Source organism: Scyliorhinus torazame, chromosome 10 (genome assembly GCF_047496885.1).
Source record: "Scyliorhinus torazame isolate Kashiwa2021f chromosome 10, sScyTor2.1, whole genome shotgun sequence".
Classification (NCBI taxonomy): Eukaryota; Metazoa; Chordata; class Chondrichthyes; order Carcharhiniformes; family Scyliorhinidae; genus Scyliorhinus; species Scyliorhinus torazame.
Genome location: NC_092716.1, coordinates 37,639,613 through 37,661,783, shown reverse-complemented (window position 1 = coordinate 37,661,783; position 22,171 = coordinate 37,639,613). Strand labels below are relative to the sequence as shown.

Below are 22,171 nucleotides of genomic sequence, written 5' to 3'. Positions count from 1 at the left end.
AGCCAACCCCCATCCAGAAACAATAGGCCAGGCCATGATCGCCAGCCATGATAGCTAGAAGGCAATGTTCGTCCCATGCATACCGTAAACGCCCGCTCAGATAACCTCGCTTATAACTCCGTGGATTGACGGTGTCCGGCATCTCCAACGCTGGGATAATGTCGGAAGACCGGTAGTCACAGGCACAGTCCGGGGACATGCAGTTGATTTTCTCTGAGACACAGGAGGGTCCCGAACTAAACTCCGCAAACCTGTTCCAAAAAACACCCTGGCCAATCACAGATACAATTACACTCAGTGGATTCACAGGACACATACAAGAGGGATACATTACAGCCCCTATACCTGTCCAGATAGGAAATGTAGCCACTAAACACCCTGTTGTTTTAGTCGACTTACACCCAACCGCAGAACACATCCTAGGTATAGATTTCATGAACTCGCATAACCTCTCCTTTGACCCCATGAACAAGTGTGTCTGGCAGACGTCTAAAGCAGCTAGGGCCCCCACTACTCATTAGGAGATTACGATAACAGGATTTGCTCAGATTGAGGACCAATAGTCCTCAATCACAAACATGATTGAGGACTATTGGTTTAATCCTTCAGCAATTAGCACAGACGCGACCATTAAACAGGTACTAACCACACACAAAGGCTCTTTTGCCCAGCACAAACATGATTGAGGGCAGATTCCAGGCACAGTTATAATCTCAGGACCCGACCTCAAACCACAGAAACAGTAAAGATTCCCGCAGCAGGCGGAGAGCGAAATTTTAAAAGTCATTAACAGTCTGTTAAAACAAGGAGTGATTCGACCTGTAGCTTCCACTAATAATGCCAGATTTGGCCAGTGTAGAAACCAGATGGCTCTTGGTGACTCACAATTGACTATCGCGAATTAAATAAAGTTACCCCTTTAACAGCCCCCACCGTTGCCACGAGTCCTGCGACCATGCTTAAACAGGGAGTGCAAGCAAAGTACTTCACTGTGTTGGATATTAGCAATGGCTTTTGGTCCATTCCCCTAGTCCGAGCTTGCCAATATAAATTTGCGTTCACTTTTCAAGGCCAACAGTACACATGGATGTGTCTCCCACAAGGATTCCATGACTCCCCCTCCATTTTCCACAGACTGCTAGCTGCTGGTCTCTCTCAATTCTCCCCTCCCCCGAATGTCTAGTTCAGTATGTAGACGACCTGCTCCTGCAAACCGATACTAAGGAAGAGCATGTGGCTCTGTTAGCCGAATTACTAGCCCTGCTCCAGTCCATCGGATGCAAGGTAAACCCCAAAAAGGCACAGATACTGAGGGAAAAGGTACTCTATTTAGGCACCATTATCACCCACGGCAAACAAGAGATTGAACAGAAGCGAACTGACTCCATTGTGAAATTGCCCTGCCCCGTAATGTAAGTGCACTCCAGTCATTCCTAGGTTTAGTGGGATACTGTAGAAATTACATTGATGGTTTTGCCACCAAGGCCGCCCCACTCTCAGAGCTTCTGAAAAAGAACACCCCATGGAATTGGCTTCCACACCATCACAGACGCCATCAATGATTTAAAACGCACCCTAGGCACAGCTCCCGCTTTACAAGTTCCCGACCCTGACTTGCCCTATGCCATAGAAGTAGCAACCGTCGACCGAACCCTATCAGCAGTGCTCCTACAGGAACGCCATGACCGATTAGGACAGGTAGCCTACGCTTCTAGAGTTTTAGACCCTGTAGAACAAAGATTTTCCGCCTGTGAACGACAATTGCTTGCAGTCTTTTGGGCAGTTCAGTATTTTGCTTATATTACAGGCCTCAACCCAGTCACGATCTTGACCGAGCACACCCCCACTCAACTTTTGTTAGAAGGCAGACTAAAAGATGGTTCAGTTAGCCAGATCAGAGCAGTTTGCTGGACACTATTACTACAAGGCAGGGACATCTCAGTGAAACGCACCAAGACCCACACATTCTAGGAGACAATTTGCAATACGCAGGGACCCCACATGAATGCCAGATCATTGCAGCCAAACACCACACAGAACCCTTTGGTCCCAAGTCACTACAGCCACGTGCAGGCTGTGAGAAACAAGATTCCCAAGACACAGGGGATACATTTAAAATCTATGTAGGTGGCTCCTCCACTGTTGAGGATGGTGTAAGAATTACTGGATGCGGGATTTATATGGAGGATTCACAGGGACGCCCAGCAGAAGAATTGCCCGGCCACTTAGGTTCGCGAGCAGCAGAACTCGCAGCCATAGCTAAGGATAAGAGTGGTCCGAGGATGAATGTGCTAAATTGGGGGAAGGCTAATTATAACAATATTAGGCGGGAACTGAAGAGCATAGATTGGGGGCGGATGTTTGAGGGCAAATCAACATCTGACATGTGGGAGGCTTTCAAGTGTCAGTTGATAGGAATACAGGACAGGCATGTTCCTGTGAGGAAGAAAGACAAATACGGCAATTTTCGGGAACCTTGGATGACGAATGATATTGTAGGCCTCGTCAAAAAGAAAAAGGAGGCATTTGTCAGGGCTAAAAGGCTGGGAACAGACGAAGCCTGTGTGGCATATAAGGAAAGTAGGAAGGAACTTAAGCAGGGAGTCAGGAGGGCTAGAAGGGGTCATGAAAAGTCATTGGCAAATAGGGTTAAGGAAAATCCCAAGGCTTTTTACACTTACATAAAAAGCAAGAGGGTAGCCAGGGAAAGGGTTGGCCCACTGAAGGATAGGCAAGGGAATCTATGTGTGGAGCCAGAGGAAATGGGCGAGGTACTAAATGAATACTTTGCATCAGTATTCACCAAAGAGAAGGAATTGGTAGATGTTGAGTCTGGAGAAGGGGGTGTAGATAGCCTGGGTCACATTGTGATCCAAAAAGACGAGGTGTTGGGTGTCTTAAAAAATATTAAGGTAGATAAGTCCCCAGGGCCGGATGGGATCTACCCCAGAATACTGAAGGAGGCTGGAGAGGAAATTGCTGAGGCCTTGACAGAAATCTTTGGATCCTCGCTGTCTTCAGGGGATGTCCCGGAGGACTGGAGAATAGCCAATGTTGTTCCTCTGTTTAAGAAGGGTGGCAGGGATAATCCCGGGAACTACAGGCCGGTGAGCCTTACTTCAGTGGTAGGGAAATTACTGGAGAGAATTCTTCGAGACAGGATCTACTCCCATTTGGAAGCAAATGGACGTATTAGTGAGAGGCAGCACGGTTTTGTGAAGGGGAGGTCGTGTCTCACTAACTTGATCGAGTTTTTCGAGGAGGTCACTAAGATGATTGATGCAGGTAGGGCAGTAGATGTTGTCTATATGGACTTCAGTAAGGCCTTTGACAAGGTCCCTCATGGTAGACTAGTACAAAAGGTGAAGTCACACGGGATCAGGGGTGAACTGGCAAGGTGGATACAGAACTGGCTAGGCCATAGAAGGCAGAGGGTAGCAATGGAGGGATGCTTTTCTAATTGGAGGGCTGTGACCAGTGGTGTTCCACAGGGATCAGTGCTGGGACCTTTGCTCTTTGTAGTATATATAAATGATTTGGAGGAAAATGTAACTGGTCTGATTAGTAAGTTTGCAGACGACACAAAGGTTGGTGGAATTGCGGATAGCGATGAGGACTGTCTGAGGATACAGCAGGATTTAGATTGTCTGGAGACTTGGGCGGAGAGATGGCAGATGGAGTTTAACCTGGACAAATGTGAGGTAATGCATTTTGGAAGGGCTAATGCAGGTAGGGAATATACAGTGAATGGTAGAACCCTCAAGAGTATTGAAAGTCAAAGAGATCTAGGAGTACAGGTCCACAGATCACTGAAAGGGGCTACACAGGTGGAGAAGGTAGTCAAGAAGGCATACGGCATGCTTGCCTTCATTGGCCGGGGCATTGAGTATAAGAATTGGCAAGTCATGTTGCAGCTGTATAGAACCTTAGTTAGGCCACACTTGGAGTATAGTGTTCAATTCTGGTCGCCACACTACCAGAAGGATGTGGAGGCTTTAGAGAGGGTGCAGAAGAGATTTACCAGAATGTTGCCTGGTATGGAGGGCATAAGCTATGAGGAGCGATTGAATAAACTCGGTTTGTTCTCACTGGAACGAAGGAGGTTGAGGGGCGACCTGATAGAGGTATACAAAATTATGAGGGGCATAGACAGAGTGGATAGTCAGAGGCTTTTCCCCAGGGTAGAGGGGTCAATTACTAGGGGGCATAGGTTTAAGGTGAGAGGGGCAAAGTTTAGAGTAGATGTACGAGGCAAGTTTTTTACGCAGAGGGTAGTGGGTGCCTGGAACTCACTACCGGAGGAGGTAGTGGAGGCAGGGACGATAGGGACATTTAAGGGGCATCTTGACAAATATATGAATAGGATGGGAATAGAAGGATACGGACCCAGGAAGTGTAGAAGATTGTAGTTTAGTCGGGCAGTATGGTCGGCACGGGCTTGGAGGGCCGAAGGGCCTGTTCCTGTGCTGTACATTTCTTTGTTCTTTGTTCTTTGTTGTTCTTATCTAATTGACCACCACTTTTCCAACGCCTGCGGACATACACTCAGACAGCTTGCATGTTTGCAACAGTTTGACCGAATTCTTTCCCCTATGGGAATCTCGAGGTTTTGTAACCGCCGACGGAAAACCCCTACCCTCTGCCCCTTTTACTGAAACACATTCTTATAGAAGCCACCGGCCGCATATACGGCATCATTAAACTAAAGAGCCATCACCGCACCTCCTCAACCGGTAATTGCAAGGCAGGCGCCTTAGCGAAAACTGGATCACGCAATGGTCACTTCTGGCAACCAACCGAAGGCGAACAATGCATTCAATCCAGGTTTCCCAAACAAATATTGAAGGTTTATCCCAAGCACAGAAAGCAGACGACTCCCTTAAACAGGGACTAAACGGCACCTACCCAACCCCCTATAATAAATGGCAGGACACATTCACAATACAGGACAGTTTTAAAGGACGGAATTTATGTGGTCCCCACCCAAGACAGAAACCAGTTAATCTACCAATTCCATGATGGACACGGACATCAGAGAATAGACAACCCCCACTGCCCATTTAAGACCTTTGTGTTGGTGGCCCGAATTGAAAAGCGATCTCACATATTATGTTGAGAATTGCTTCATTTGCGCTCAGCACAATCCCGAACATTATGCAAAGAAGGGATAATTAAGACGCACCCGACCTGTAGAAGGCCCCTAGACGATACTGCAAATCAATTACATTGGTCCCCTACCCCGCTGCAGAAATGGTTTGAAGTACATGCTGGTTGTTATAGAAACATATAGAAACAAAATGGGTCGAAGCATTCCCCACACGTTCAAACACAGCAAAAGCCACCGCTAAAATTTTGACCCATCAGATGTTTACGTGCTGGGGTCGTCCACGCAGCATTGAGTCAGACCAAGGTTCCCACTTCACCGGCAGGGTAATGCAAAACGTTATGACTATTTTCAGCATCAAACAGAAATTCCGCATAGCCTACCACCCCCAGTCCAGAAGTATAGTAGAGCGCATGAATCGCACTTTAAAAACGACTATTAGGAAAACAGTAAAGCAGAACAAAACCCTTGGGACACAGTACTACCCTTCGCTTCCATGTTTATCAGGAACACAGTTTCCGACTTCCGGTTGCGGCTATGCGGAGCTAAATCGCACATTCGGCGGCTCCCGCAAAAACGGACTTTTGGGCTCTTTTCAGGGCCCCCAACGGCACTTTTTCGACGTTTCCCGGTGTGGGAAGGAGATTGTAACAGCTGCCCGATAGTATATGGCTTCTACTAGGAGCGGGGCGACTAAAAAGGTGGTGGTGGTCCCGAAGAAGGTGCGAGTGAAGAAGAACAAAATGGCGGCGGGCAGAGACCAGGCAGCGTGGATGCAGTGGGTTGAGGAGCAGCAGGAGGGTATCCAGCGCTGCTTCAGAGAGATTAAAGCGGACCTACTAGAGCCGATAAAGGCTTCTATTGATAAGCTGCTGGAGACACAGACGGCCCAGGGAGTGGCGATCCGCGAGGTTCGACAAAAGACCTCCGACAACGAGGACAAGATCTCAGGCCTGGCGGTAAAGGTGGAGGCGCACGAGGCGCTCCACAAGAAATGGCAGGAGCGGTTCGAGGAGATGGAGAATCGGTCGAGGCGGAAGAATCTGCGGATTCTGGGCCTCCCGGAGGGGCTGGAGGGACCGGACGTGGGGGCCTATGTGGTCACCATGTTGAACTCGCTGATGGGAGTGGGGTCCTTCCAGGGGCCCCTGGAGCTGGAAGGGACCCATAGAGTGCTGGCGAGGAGGCCCAAGGCTAACGAGCCTCCGCGGGCGGTGCTGGTGAGGTTCCATCGGTTCGTTGATCGGGAGTGTGTGCTCAGGTGGGCCAAGAAGGAGAGGAGCAGCAGGTGGGAGAACGTGGAGTTTCGAATATACCAGGACTGGAGTGCGGAGGTGGCGAAGAGGAGGGCCGGGTACAATCGAGCGAAGGCGGTGCTGCACAGGAAGGGGGTGAAGTTTGGCATGTTGCAGCCAGCGCGACTGTGGGTCACCTACAAGGACCGGCACCATTATTTTGAGTCTCCAGAGGAGGTGTGGGCCTTTGTTCAGGCCGAGAAGTTGGACACAGATTGAGGGTCGGGATGGGCGTTTGGGGACTGCGGTTGATATGTTTTTTTTTTGAGGGGGCGCCCTTTGTTTTGCTCCTGGTTTCTTTTTCTCTGTGTTTTGGGTCGGGGAGGGTGGTTGGGGTGGGTTGGGCACTTTTTTGGTTGGGTTGGTCGGGGGGGCTCTTGGAGGGGGGTAGGTAAACGGAAGAGGGGTGGTGGCCGGCGGTGAGATGGGGCCCCGTGGGGGAGGGTGAGGCCCGAGTCGGGGGTGAGGGGACTGGGCCTGTAAAAGGAGCTCCGTCAGAGGTGGCGGGGCCAGGTAGGTGGAAAGCGCGGGCTTTTTCCCGTGCTGAAGACTGGAGGAGGCGGGGTAGGGCGGGGAAGCGAGGGTTGTTTCCCGCACTGAGAATGGAAGGGGGAGGGGGACAGCCTATGGATGGGGAACGGGAGAGGATGGTGTGTCTCACAATGGGAGGAGCCGAAGGAGAGGCGGGAGTGGCCGGGGTCAGCAGGAGTCAGCTGACTTGCGGAAGTGCAATGGGGGGGGAGTAAACCAGCTAGGATGGGTGCTAGCCGGGGGGGGGGGGGGGGGGGTCGAGTTGCTGCTGCTATGGTCAAGGGGGAGCTGGAGCGAGTGGGGGGGGGGTCGAGACGGGGGTATGCCGCTGTGGGGAATGGGCCGAGTGTGGGGTGCGGGCGCGTGGCTGGCCGAGGAGGGGTCATGGCTAGTCGGCGGGGGAGGGGCGGGTAGCCTCCTGATCCCGCTGATAACCTGAAATGTAAGGGGACTGAATGGGCCGGTTAAGTGGGCCCGTGTGTTTGCGCACCTGAAGGGGCTCAAGGCGGATGTGGTTATGCTCCAGGAGACACACCTGAAGGTGGCAGACCAGGTAAGATTGAGGAAAGGGTGGGTAGGTCAGGTGTTTCACTCGGGCTGGATCCAAAAATCGAGGGGTGTCGATCTTAGTGGGAAAGAAGGTGTAATTCGAGGCGTCGAGCATTGTGGCAGATAATGGCGGTAGGTACATAATGGTAAGTGGTAAGTTGCAGGGAGAGAGGGTGGTATTGGTCAATGTGTATGCCCCGAATTGGGACGATGCGGTTTTATGCCGCGTATGTTGGGTTGGATCCCAGACTTGGAAGTGGGGGGGCCTGATAATGGGGGGAGACTTTAACACGGTGCTGGATCCGGCACTGGATCGCTCCAGGTCTAGGACGGGTAGGAAGCCGGCGGCAGCTAGGGTGCTGAGGGGGTTTATGGACCAGATGGGAGGGGTGGACTCTTGGAGATTGGCAAGGCCGGGGGCTAGGGAATTTTCATTCTTCTCGCATGTCCATAAGGCTTATTCCCGAATCGACTTTTTCATTTTGAGTAGGGCGCTGTTAGCGAGAGTAGAGAATATTGAGTATTCGGCAATAGCCATTTCGGACCACGCCCCGCATTGGGTGGACTTGGAGATGGGGGAGGAGAGGGACCAGCGCCCGTTGTGGCACTTGGAGGTAGGGCTGTTGGCGGACGAGGAGGTGAGCGAGCAGGTCCAAGGAAGTATAGAGAGGTACTTGGAGACCAACGACAACGGGGAGGTCCAAGTGTGGATGGTATGGGAGGCGCTGAAGGCGGTGGTGAGGGGAGAGCTGATCTCCATTAGGGCCCACAAGGAGCGGAGGGAGCGGGGGAGGGGAGGGAGATGCTGGTGGGGAAGATGGTGAGGGTAGACAGGAGGTATGCAGAGGTGCCCGAGGAAGGATTGTTGAGGAAGAGGCGCAGCCTCCAGGCCAAATTCGACCTGGTGACCACCAGGAAGGCGGAGGTGCAGTGGAGGAAGGCCCAGGGTGCGATTTACGAGTATGGGGAAAAGGCAAGCCGGATGGATGCTGGTGCATCAGCTTCGGAAGCGGGAAGCAGCTAGGGAGATCGGGGGAGTTAAGGACAGGGGAGGGAGTGTGGTGCGGAGTGGGGTTGGCATCAATGGGGTCTTCAGGGACTTCTACGAGGAATTGTACCGATCCGAGCCCCCACGGGAGGAGGGAGGGATGGGGCGTTTTCTGGACCAATTGAGGTTTCCAAAGGTGGAAGAGGGACTGGTGGCGGAATTTGGGGCCCCGATTGGGCTGGAGGAGCTGACCAAAGGGATAGGAAGCATGCAGGCGGGGGAGGCACCGGGGCCGGACGGTTTCCCGGTCGAATTCTATAAAAAATATCTGGACCTGTTGGGCCCGTTGCTAGTCAGGACCTTCAATGAGGCGGGGGGGGGCCTTGCCCCCGACAATGTCCCGGGCACTGATCTCCTTGATCCTGAAGCGGGACAAGGATCCCCTGCAGTGTGGGTCTTACAGACCGATTTTCTTGCTAAATGTAGATGCCAAGGTGCTGGCGAAGGTCTTAGCCACGAGCATTGAGGATTGTGTGCCACAGATCATCCATGAAGACCAGACGGGGTTTGCGAAGGGGAGGCAGTTGAACGCGAATGTGCGGTGGCTTTTGAACGTTATCATGATGCCGGCGAGGGAGGGGGAGGCGGAGATAGTGATGGCGATGGACGCTGAGAAAGCCTTCGATAGGATAGAGTGGGGGTACCTGTGGGAGGCACTGAAGAGGTTCGGGTTTGGGGAGGGTTTGTCAGGTGGGTTAGGCTGTTGTATGAGGTCCCGATGGCGAGTGTGGTCACAAACAGGAGGAGGTCCGAGTACTTTCGGTTGCACCGAGGGACGAGGCAGGGGTGTCCCCTGTCCCCCCTGCTCTTCGCACTGGCGATTGAACCCCTGGCTATGGCGCTGAGGGAGTCAAGGAACTGGAGGGGGTTGGTGCGGGGTGGGGAGGAGCATAGGGTGTCGCTCTATGCGGACGATCTGCTGTTGTATGTGGCGGACCCGGTGGAGGGAATGCCGGAGGTAATGAGGATTCTTGGGGAATTCGGGGACTTTTCGGGGTACAAGCTCAACATGGGGAAGAGTGAGCTGTTCGTGGTTCACCCAGGGGACCAGGAGAGGGGGATTGGCGAGCTCCCATTAAAAAGGGCGGAGAGGAGCTTCAGGTATTTGGGGGTCCAGGTTGCCAGGAGCTGGGGGCCCTCCATAGGCTTAATTTTACAAGGCTGGTGGAGCAAATGGAGGAGGAGTTTAAGAGGTGGGACGCGTTGCCGCTGTCCTTGGCGGCTAGGGTGCAGTCAATCAAAATGACGGTGCTCCCAAGGTTTTTGTTCCTGTTCCAGTGCGTCCCCATGTTTATCCCGAAGGCTTTTTTTCGGCGGGTTAACAGGAGTACAATGGGATTTGTGTGGGCGCGAGGGACTCCGAGGGTGAGAAGGGTGTTTCTGGAGCGGAGTAGAGATAGGGGGGGACTGGCGCTGCCCAACCTCTGTGGGTACTACTAGGCCGCCAATGCGACAATGGTGCGCAAGTGGGTGATGGAGGGGGAGGGGGCTGCATGGAAGAGGTTGGAGACGGCGTCTTGTGTGGGTACGAGTCTGGGACCGCTGGCAACGGCGCCGCTGCTGCTCCCTCCAAGGAGGTATACCACGAGCCCGGTGGTGGCGGCTGCCCTCAAAATTTGGGGGCAGTGGAGGCGGCATAGGGGGGAAGTTGGGGCCTCGGCGTGGACCCCAATACTGGGAAACCACCGGTTCGCCCAGGGAGAACAGGTGGAGGGTTTTCAGGGTGGCACAGGGCAGGGTTACGAAAGTTGGGGGACCTGTTTGTGGACGGGAAGTTCGCGAGCCTGGGTGAGCTGGAGGAGAAGTACGGGCTCCCCCCCGGGGAACAACTTCAGGTACTTACAGGTAATGGCGTTTGCCAGACGGCAGGTTGTGGAATTCCCGCGGCTACTGCCGCACACAGTACAGGACAGGGTGCTCTCGGGGGGGTGGGTGTGAGTGGGGAAGATCTCGGAAACTTACCAGGTGATGCAGGAGGAGGAGGAGGCCTCGGTGGTGGAGGTGAAAGGTAAGTGGGAGGAGGAGTTGGTAGAGGAGATTGAGGAAGGGACGTGGGCAGATGCCCTAGGGAGGGTGAACTCTTCCTCATCGTGCGCGAGGCTCAGCCTCATACAGTTTAAGGTGCTGCACAGGGCAGACATGACCGGGACAAGGATGAGCTGGTTTTTTGGGGGCGAGGACAGGTGCCCAGGGAGCCCAACAAATCACACCCACATGTTCTGGGCATGCCCAGCGCTGGAGGAATTTTGGAAGGGCGTAGCGAGGACAGTGTCGAGGGTGGTAGGATCCAGGGATAAACCAGGCTGGGGGCTCGCAATATTTGGGGTGGCAGAGGAGCCGGGAGTGCAGGAGGCGAAAGAGGCCGGTATTCTGGCCTTTGCGTCCCTGGTAGCCCGGCGAAGGATTCTTCTTCAGTGGAAGGATGCGAGGCCCCCAAGTGTGGAATCCTGGATCAGCGAGATGGCGGAGTTCATTAAATTGGAGAGGGTGAAATTCGCCTTGAGAGGGTCGGTACAAGGTTTCTTTCGGCGATGGCAACCGTTCTTAGACTTCCTGGCAGAACTGTAGACATTGGTCAATGGCAGCAGCAACTCGGTGGGGGAAGGGGGGTTTACTTTGTTTTTGTTATTTACACTGAAGGGTCTGAGGGGATGTATATACCTGTTGTGTTAAGTCGGGGTGTTAATGTTAATTTATTATTTATGTACAGGGGGGTGGGGGGTATGGAGGGTTGCTTTTCTAGACTGTGTTTGTACTTGACCCTGTTGGGTTCTTTTTTCATTTTGTTGTTGATATTTTATGAAAACCTTAATAAAAATTATTTTTAAAAAAGGAACACAGTTTCCAGTTCCACAGGTTTCACCCCCACACACTTATGACAGGGAGACCCATGAAAGGCATTGAATATTTATTAGGGCTCGATTTGGCAAATCCCGCAGTAACCACTCACCCATGAAAAAGCAGTGCAACAGGTCACAGAGAACATTAAAGCGACACAACTGGCTGCTGCTGTCCGACTAGGCGCTAGAAAGAAGCAGAGTAAAGCCAGCTTTATCAAAAAGGTTCACCCCATAGAAAACACAATCGGCCAGCAAGTTATGATCTCGTTGTACAACCCCAGTTCCTTCCTATCCCCTCAATTCGCAGGCCCTTACTCCATTTCCGACAAGGTAAGCCCCTCCGTGTACAAAATAACGGTAAGACTGGTTGGTTCCACATCAACCAACTCAAAGCCTACGGATCACAATGTAGTCACGCCCACCACTTAACCTTGGCAATGGGAGAGGATGATGCTCTGCCCACTGATGATTCAGCCCGCGTCCGCTCCAACCCTCCCGCCCTCATGACGACATCTTTCCCTCGACTCCGCCCATAGTCACAGGTTTCAACCTCGAACTTGACTCTGATGAGAGCCTCCCAGATTTAACTAACATCCCTGGCAACTGCCGTGATCTCTCCACCATCAGCTACCCTAGCCCCCGAAATGACGCCTTGGATCTATTCGACCCCTTGTATGACCATCCCCGGCTTATCCTCCGTCCACCCCCAGCAACATTGCTTCCACTTCCAGTACACCAGTTCCCGACTACCCTCCGTCACACCACAACCCCGATACTCCTCTTTGGCACCATGACAATTCCTAGAGGTTTGTAAGACATCACGATTCGGCCCATCCACAGGCCTACGCGGCTAACGCCCAAAATCTGCAGACACGAGTCTGACAACCAGGAGAAGGTGATGATTCAAGCGATGAGCCCCTTTTGGGCAATGATTTAACGGAACTGATGCATGCAAATATCTGAGGTGTCCAGATGATGAGAAACGGACACTGGCTAAGAATTAAGGTGTCCAAATTTCTGATGGAGCCTGCCTGTCTTCTTCTTTTCTATCTCATCTTCCTTTTCAATACATGTTTTTAATTAATGTTGGCCTGACACCAGATTTCTTTATACAGTCATAATTCTTCTTCTCAAGGAACCATAAGATGCGGTCTACTGACCAATGGCAGTTAAATGTACGCTTGTTGGATCTCATGCAACTACAAATTCTTCCTGCTCATTTTGGTCACCCAGGTAGGGAGTAACAGCACTAATCCCCGCCCTACCTGAGGGCCCCAGAATTATCCGGTCAATTCAAGCTCGGGTAGTGGAGTAACGGCACTAACCCCCGCCCTACCTGGAGATCCCACCCATTCTTCTCCTGCAGTGGCCCACACGCACCTCATGTTCCCTTCACACTCCCTGGAATGCTTTACTACACGCTTCGCTGATTTGGGCAGGTCTTGAATCTTCCTTTCGCTCTACAGTCTAAACCCTTACTTCTTCTGCTTTTCTTTAGACCCCTTCGGGTCGCTTCCAAATGCTATTTACTTCCAAATGCTATTTAAACACAATGGTTGTTGATCACTGCTGCTACCTCTGAGCCCCTGGAACTAAACTTTATAAAACCGGCCGCCCTGAAATTCAGCTGGTTAAGCAAAGCCTCAAACTCCCATGGTTGTTAGTACAAATGGAGACTGGTGGAAGAAAGCATCCGCCCACTCCTAGCATCGACCACACAAGCTGTGAGACACTTGAACGATTGAATTGCGGCACTTGGATTAGTACTCCTCAAAAAAAAATGTTTTAAATAAAATGGGGAAGTCACACATGGTGACAATCATAAAGGGTAATTGGAACTAAGAGAGACAGACTAATACACACAGATATTAACCATTGATAATGACATGATACTATGCTTGATTCCCGAGGATTACATGGAAAACAGACACACCGCAGGATGAAGCCAGGACACCTATTCTTCACATGGATAATCGCTGGACCTACCAACTCGGTGCACAAAACACCAAAGACTCTCCACAGCCCAGCGGCTTGTGGTATAAACCCCCAGATGTCAAACACAACAGAAGCATCCTATTTAGTTGTAATAACCAAAGGACAATGTATAGAAAGCCCAATGGGACCACATCTGAATGTTACATCAGCACAACTGGGAAGGGAAATTGGTGGGAACTTACTAATGAAGGGTGCCCCAAAATTGGATGTTTAAAGAGAAGTGCAGGGAACACATTAGCAATCGGGCAAAATTGCCCCGGGACACCCACTAAAGGTAACTTGGTAATACACATAATTAGATTAGGACATAAGCCTGTCCCAAATGCCACCACACAACAGACCACCTCCAGTCAGGATACCACCCAGCAACAGTTAGAGATCGAGTCCGAAACCCCCACCTGGTGGGAAGACATTGCAAAATGGAATCCACTCTCATACATAGTAGAGGCCCTCCTCCTGATTGCGATAATATATATTGTCATCCTCACATTCCGACTCCGTAAATGGAAGGCAAAAGTCTCTTGCCCCCCATATATACACAGTTCGAGCCCCCTTCTTTGGAATTCAATAAAGCTATCATAAGAATGTATAACTTACAACCAACTGTAACAACCGCTGCTAAAATGGGCCATTTGTGCCTCTGTACTGATAAAATACGATTAGGAGAAGGAATGTGGTGCTGCTGTTCTTAAATTTTGTGTTGTAAATAAGTCCTTTATGTAAAAGCAGCAGCAAGAGTGTAGTGTAGAAAGTTTAGTTAGAAACCAACTGTCTTGAGATGAATTTCAGTTAAAATATTTTATATGAATCTAATTTTAGAAATGAAATAGCCATTAGTAGTGAATTGATTTAATGAATGTATGTAATAATGAATTAGGTGAGATTGTGCAATGACTTTAAGACAAAGCAGAGCAGGACCTTTACTGACCAAAGGATGACCAAAACCAACAAGACAGACATGGGATCAATACTGTGATCCACCACGCTTTACGTTCAGGATCAAGAGGACGGAATGTAGCTATCTAAAATGGCCACCTGCAAAGGACCATGGGAATTGTGGTCAACTTGGGACACAGACAAGTTTACAGGCTCCGTGTATTGTGCAAAGAAGCCAGACCTGACAGAAACTTGCACCTATTAAAGGTCAATCAACATTTCCCCAGGACAATAGAACTCGAATCAAGGAACGGCAACAGTAGCAGACTAACCGGCATTACTTCCCCTTATTTGTAAAGGCATACGTGCCTGGGACAATGACAGCTAGGATCCGCCTAGCCATCGAGGTATCCGCCCCCTAATTGGCCAGCATCAACGAGGGTGATCGAAACCCTATCGATCCATTGGATCTGGAGTTAGGACCGCCCCAAAGGGCGTGAAAACTCAGGGGAATAAGAAGAACTGCAAACCGAGAGATCAGCCTCCTTTGGACCAGCCTCTGTGCGACCAATTGCAGCATATCAACCAGGCAAGTTCAAGGACCCGCGATCGCTACCTGAAGGACGAGCCCAGCCGAGACAAATCTGACGACTTCCAACCGACCCACATGGACACAGATAAAGGCCTTATCTCCCGCACAGAGCTGGTCATCCCAAAGTTAAGTAAAGGTCATCTTAGTTATTAGGTTTGGTTTAGTGCGAAGCCGCGTGTATCATTGCATATTATTGAGATAAGTCTTGTGTTTATTAAAAACTGTCTTTTGAACTAATATACTGGCTGTGTGGTCATTTGGTCAATATAAGAATCAGCTTGTGGTTCACATAGAAATAAAGAAGTCAACACAGCTGATGCGGTACAGCAGGTGGAGGTAGGAACTCCCAAGGGGGTGGACGGTCGGTGGGCAGGCCACCCCAAGGAACTAGATGCCATCCAGACGGGTTTCGACCTTCTGGAACATACAGTCCCATCTATAGCGGATATGCAATCACAGAGCCAGGGATTACATGAGGGTTGTCGGCGAGCATCCAGTACCTTAGGCACAGTTGAAGGAATCCAACTGCGTGCAGGAATTGGTGCCAACCATGTGTGCCATCCAGGTCAACACCGCATGGGTGGCGTCCACGGTGGAGGCATCGGGGCAATGGTTTCGGCTAGGGATCAGCATGTCCAAGGCCTGGGGCATTCTGTGCAGGTGCAGGCCAAGGCCCAGAACAGGGTTGCAGCCTCACAGGCAACCATGTTCCAGAGACACTTGAAAATCGCAGCGGTGCTCCTGAGCGTGGCCCAATCACAGCAGGCCATGGCTGGGAACGTCGGTGGCATTGTCCATGTGTTGGCTGACGTGGCGCAGACACAGAGGGAGGTGTCCCACTCCCAGAGGAAGATGGCGCAGTCACTGGCTAGCTGATGTGAACAAACCCAGAAGGTGGAGGCACAATCGCAGCAAGATGTGGCACAGTCCCAGATGGCAATGGTACAGTCCCTGTTCTCCATGGCCGCGAGCATGCAGACCCTGGTCGAGACCAGAGTTTGACTCCAGGACTGGCAGTGCCAGGTGGCTGGGAAGCCTCAGGGGATAGCTCTGCTCGCACCCCCTTCCCATGGTGTAGCCCGGGGGCCATCGGGCACCCTGAGGGAGGAGGGGGCCTGTGCCAGTGACTCCCGCAGTGGAGGTGCCAGAACACTGCAGCACTTCGGATTCCCCCCTCCTGTGCCTACCGCATCTGGTGGGCAGCGGGCAGAATGGGGTAGAACTATGCCACCCGGGACACCCGAGCTGTAGCTGGGCCCATCCAAGCCCGGTTGCATTAGAAGATGCCCGCTAACGGGGAGCCAGATCGCAGGGCAGGGATCACAGCAGGCCGCCTTCACTCCTGCTGTACCGTGTGGGAAATCACCTAGACGTAGCTTTGGAGCCCGTATGGCCAGGAAGTTAAACACCAGTTAAGTTGGCATGGGTGCAGGGCACAGTTTAGTTATAGGGGCTAGGGCACAAATCTGCACATATTCGTTCACTTTAAACACCTGTTACCAGCGTTACAACTTGCCTCAGTGCTCTGTCAGATGGGTGTGAGGGGTGGGCTGGTCTGGGCTGGCTGGGCGGGGTTGGGGGGGGGGAATGGGCAGGTGTTGTGGGGGTGGGGGAAAGGGCTCCACACCCGCCTCTTCGGCTGTCCCCACCACCGCCATCCCAGGGATTCGATGGGACCATGTGATGGAATGGCTGGCTTGCATGCAGGGATCACCCAGGTGGACGGTGGAAAGTTCTACTGTGGGCGGGAGTCAAACATCGTCAAACGATTTGGAGCACCAAAGCTCATTGCAGAGCAGATTGTCATCATCCTCCATCCCATGGACCAGACCCGTTGTTACTGCCAACCCAGGGCCCCCACCGCGTAGTGCAACAGTATCAAGGAGGGAGTTACAGGCGGGGGGGGGGGGGGGTGGTGGTGCAGGCAGGGAGGTGGGGGGGGGCAGGGCAAGTGAAGGGGTGTGGGGGTGGGAGTGGTGTCCATGCCCCTAGTCAGTCGCCTCCACTCCACCACCCAGGTCCAGCAAGTGAAACCCTTCTCGGTTTGTATGGAGCGGCCTGTCATCTGCAGGTGCCTGTAGCGGGTCATGCATCCCATCGATCACGCCCTGGACCCGGGACATACCGGCGATCGTGGCGAATCCCACGGCCTGGGCATCCTGGTGGGCTCAGTCCACATTGAAATGGATGTATTGTGCCAGCTGGGCATACAGGGCCTCCGTGATGGCGCGGATGCATCTGTGCATCGAAGTCTGTGACATTACGGACAGGTCCCCACTCGGCGCCTGGAAGGACCCCGTGGCGTAAAGGTTCAGGGCGACCGTCACCTTGACGGCCACCGGGAGTGATATCCTCCCCCATATCCCCTCAGTGCCAGGTTTGCCATCATCTGGCAGATATGTTGCACAGTCTCTCTGGTCAACCGGAGTCTTCGACGGCATAACTGGTCCAGCAGGTCCTCGAATGACAAGCGGTGCCGGCACACGCGAGGCCATTACCACAACGCATTTTTATACCATATCGTCTGCTCTACACATCAATAACTATGCATGTATGTGAAACAAACCAGGTCACTGGCAGGTGGCCTTTAATTCACCCACCCCTCTGTCAGCTCACTGCTTCATCACTCTGGGCAGAATATTTAAACGACACCGCTGCAAAGCCTTGTCAATGTCTGCAGTCCAGGACAGGTCCAGAAGAAATGCCTCCCTGGAGTGACTGCTGGATGCAGTCAAGGCCTGGCATGATGTCCTCTACAAGGTCACAAATACGACTTCAGATGTGGTGGCAGCCATGGTCACTGCCAAGGCTATGCAGGCAGAAGATGAATGATCTCACCCTTTCTGCCTGAGTAAGTCAACCACCTCACCACTCTCAACTCGCACTCACAAGCGCATCCCAAATTCAAAGAACAAAAAAGAAAGAAAAGTACAGCACGGGAACAGGCCCTTCAGCCCTCCAAGCCAGCGCCAATCCTGTGCCCATCTACCTAAAACCTTCTACACTTCCGGGGTCCATATTCCTCTTTTCCTATCTTATTCATGTATGTGTCAAGATGTCCCTTAAACATCACTATCGTCCCTGCAGCCACCACCTCCTCCGGCAGCAAAATCCAGTCACCCACTACACTCGGTGTATAAAAAAAAACCTTGCACATCTCCTCTAAACTTTGCCCTTCGCACCTTAAACCTATGTCCCCTAGTAATTGACTCTTCCACCTGGGAAATAGCTCCTGACTGTCCACTCTATCCGTGTCCCTCATAATTTTGTAGACTTCCATCAGGCCATCCCTCAACATCCACCGTTCCGTTGAGAACAAACCGAGTTTATCCAACCTATCCTCATAACTAATGCTCTTCATACCAAGCAACATCCTTGCAAACCACTTTTGTGCCCTCTCCAAAGCCTCCACACCCTTCTTGTAGTGTGGCGACCAGAATTGAACACTTTAAAACAGAAGCTTAAAAGTATAAAAGCAATTTTGTCAACGCAGATGATCTTTAAGCAGGATTTTCAAGGTACACTATATTCTTAGTCTTTTGTTAAGAATTCCACGGTTTCTTAGATTTTCTTCATTACTGAAAAGTATTCCTTAAACTATTGCCCTTAATGATCAGAATTTTCTTACTGGTTGCTACTCGAAAAATTTGGTGAAAATCAAATTTTGCTTCCGCGACAGTCATGGCTTCACTATGGCAGTTAATTTTGTTTGCGACATTCAATAAAGCACAATGCTGATGACTTTAATTCATTAAAAATGTATACAATTGCTGAATCAATTACATGAACTTAGAGTGAAGTGGTAAAATCTTCTTGACAGTACTAGTGATCTGGTAAGGTACAAATTAAAAAGAATACAACTGAATAATGCTAAAGCAAAAAATTAAAGAATATGGAAGGAAAGCTTTTTGTCCATTGTATATAAAACAATTTTAATAATGAACGTATTTGGATGATTTTTTTCCAGAGAGAAGTTCAGCAAAAGGTTTACACATGAAAAGTAAAACATGTTGAAACTTTCATTAAAAAGACAACAAATTTCATTTCCATGTGGTAAAACCTCACTTTGCATCCAATAATTTCAACAAAAGATTGCATGTTACCAACAACACACTTCAATTTCAGCCAGTGTTTTTCATTCCCAATTCCGTCTAAACGAATGTACTATGACCAGCATACATCATCATCATCATCTCAGACAGCCAGTGTTAATAGAAGTTTAAAACAAGCAGAAAGCTGGATGCAACTTGAGGTGTTGGGTGTTCTGGATCACAAACAGGTCACCAACACTGGAAGAGGTGCAACTCTATTTTATTATAAGGTTAACTATATTAACATACTTGAACTGTGGGTAAATGCAATACCAGCTTTAACTGTTGACCCTTGCCTAGTGCTCACCAGGTGATGCACTCAGCACATGGTGAATGTCTGTGTTGCAGGCTGTGAGCTCTGTGCTCCGAGCATGCTGCTACTAGAATGAGCAGGAACTCTCCTGTCCCCTGTCTTTATAGTGCGCGTGCTCTCACTGGTGATTGGCTGCGGTGTTGTGCATGCTGATTGGTCCCACTGCATGTCCATCAGTGTGTGTGTGTGTGTCTGCACCATAATATACTGGTGTATATTATGACATCCCCCTTTTATATAAAGAACATGTGCCTGCGTGACAATAAATATTGTGTAGTGAATGTACCTGACTATGTGTGTGCGTGTTATTTACATGACTATGTACATGAGGCTAATCTATTTACACGGGAAGGTGCCTGGTGCAGAGAAATAGGGTGTCACACCAACAACGAAATGAACATTATACACAAACTACTGGAACGATGAAACAGGATAACAGAACAGATCAAACAGTCCAACATTGTAAAACTCATAAGTCAAGTCTCTGAGGTGGGCGACGAATTCTGGTTGACCGTCAGGGTGGCACACCACTCGTCGTCTGGATCAATGCTGTGCACCGACTGCGGCTGGTGGTTTTGATTCGGGGGCAGCCTGTTGTTTGTTATAACAGCGACTCGAAGAGGCTCCCTCGGGTCCTCGGTGTCACTGATCTGCGGGAAGTCGGAATCAGACTCGGTGAACGTGGGTTGAATTGCCCGAACGTTCCTGCAAGGCTGGCTGAAGCGATGCGAATTGGCAGGCTGAGCTTCTCGACATTAGGCAGCATAGTGGCCAAGTCTGCCACATCGTAGGCATTGTCGCGATTTTGCAGGGCATTGCCGCTTTAAATGGGCAGAGCCACAGTTGCCGCACGTCGTGACGTCAGTACACTCATTGCGCCACCGCGCGGTGCGGTCCTATGTGGTGCGCGCCTGCGCATCACGTTCCTCCACATCACCGTCCCCTCGTTTGCCGCGTACAAGCGCGGGAGGCCGTGAAAAGCGCGCAAAATGGCCGACCTCATCCAGGCTGCAGCCTTGGAGGTGTTCAATTATTTGGACCCGTTCCGCCTCGTGGGGACCTTGCCGCCCCGTTTCAGCCACCTGTATGTGGGAGTACCAGCTGGTAGCATTTTCATGCAGGACACAGGTCTCGATGGCAGTTGCTAGGGCGAGTTGCTTAATTTTGAGGAGCTGCTGACACAGGGGGTCCGACAGAACACCAAATACGATCTGGTCACGTATTATGGAGTCGGAGGTGGGCCCGTAGCCGCAGGATTGCGCAAGGATGCGGAGGTGTGTTAAAAAGGATTGGAAAGGCACGTCCTTACCCTGCAAGCGCTGCTGGAACAGGAGATTGCCGGCGATGCGGAGCGGCGGTGGCGGGTTGATGTTCTCCATACTTCAGGATGCCGGAATACTGATTAGTTGCAGATGGGTCTCAGAAGTGCTAGTATGCAACCACTCCTTGTATCATGATGTGTTGGGTGTTCTGGATCACAAACAGGTCACCAACACTGGACGTGGTGCAACTCTATTTTATTATAAGGTTAACTATAACATACTTGAACTGTGGGTAAATGCAATACCAGCTTTAACTGTTGACCCTTGCCTAGTCCTAACCAGGTGATGCACTCAGCACATGGTGAATGTCTGTGTTGCAGGCTGTGAGCTCTGTGCTCCGAGCTGGCTGCTACTAGAATGAGCGGGAACTCTCCTGTCCCCTGTCTTTATAGTGCATGTGCTCTCACTGGTGATTGGCTGCGGTGTGTATGCTGATTGGTCCCACTGCATGTCCATCAGTTTGTGCGTGTGTGTCTGCACCATAATATACTGGTGTATATTATGACACAACTCAGGCAGGACCATTTGACCTTCTGAAGTGCTTTCTAACTTTGGGCAAAAGGGAATTCATGTCAATTTTTATGTGTGATATTATAATTCTGACTTTGTATGTTATGAACCATAGCGTTGATGTGAAAGGTTAAACAATATGTAAAATACAATGAAATATTGAATTTATAGAGGCATTTAACTAAGGATTTAAAATATTTTCTACAAAATTATTTTGCTCTTATGTAAAATTTTTACTGTTTTAAGATGCAATATTTGACATAGCACTGACATATTAATTTTGCAGAGATCTCTCACAATCCATTTAAAAAAATAATTATTCAGTACAATGACAAAAAAAAATAAGTGTTGCTAAGTCCCAATACAGTCTAAGTTACTAAAGTAATTGCAGGGACGCTTTCCAGCTTATCCAATATTACAAATATTATGAAAAGTTTGCAAGTGATTGTAGCGGAAAATTAGAAGTCGTGCAGCTGAATCACAAACAAAATATAAATGCACAAGTTGAGAAAAAAAAATCAGAACCTTGGATTGAAACTTTATGGTGCTAAAAGTGATAATGACTGAATCCTCTGTCCCACGCAAGCCGGCCTCCCTCTCACACTCAAAATGGTTATGGTTATGTGGAAAATAAAATTCAATCGATTTTAAACATTTTAAATTCAAAGTTAAAGATGGAAGAACAGCAAATTTGATATTTTTTACACTTAGTCAGTTATCTTTCATTGGGGCGAATGCATTTTCAAATCACTTTAAATGTTCCATACCAGTTTTTAGAAGTATTCTCATTTACAGTTTTGTCATAATAATCTTAATTTTTTTAACCCTAAAAATGATAATAAATAATACTTTTTAAAATTAGGTTTATTTTCATTGCTCAATTCTTCGTACAGTAAATACTCAAAAAAAGTCTATTGCAATTTCATACAGGAATGTGTTTATATTCTCACAGTTGTACGCATTGGAAAAGCTTCTTAAGATTTAAATTCAAAAATCAGATTAAAAAGACATTGATCCTTGTAGTGACATATTTAAATTTCCTATTGTCTTAAAAAACAATTATCTATTTGGTATATATGCCACATTTTCATTTTGAATTCTGCCA

The 22,171-nt window shown here is 49.9% G+C and overlaps 1 protein-coding gene across 6 annotated transcripts in view; it reads right to left on the bottom strand.

Moving 5' to 3' along the window:
• Positions 1-22,171, bottom strand: part of pmfbp1 (polyamine modulated factor 1 binding protein 1) — a 1,352,449-nt gene that overhangs the window by 1,025,647 nt on the left and 304,631 nt on the right. The gene's annotated exons all lie outside the window — the stretch shown is intronic.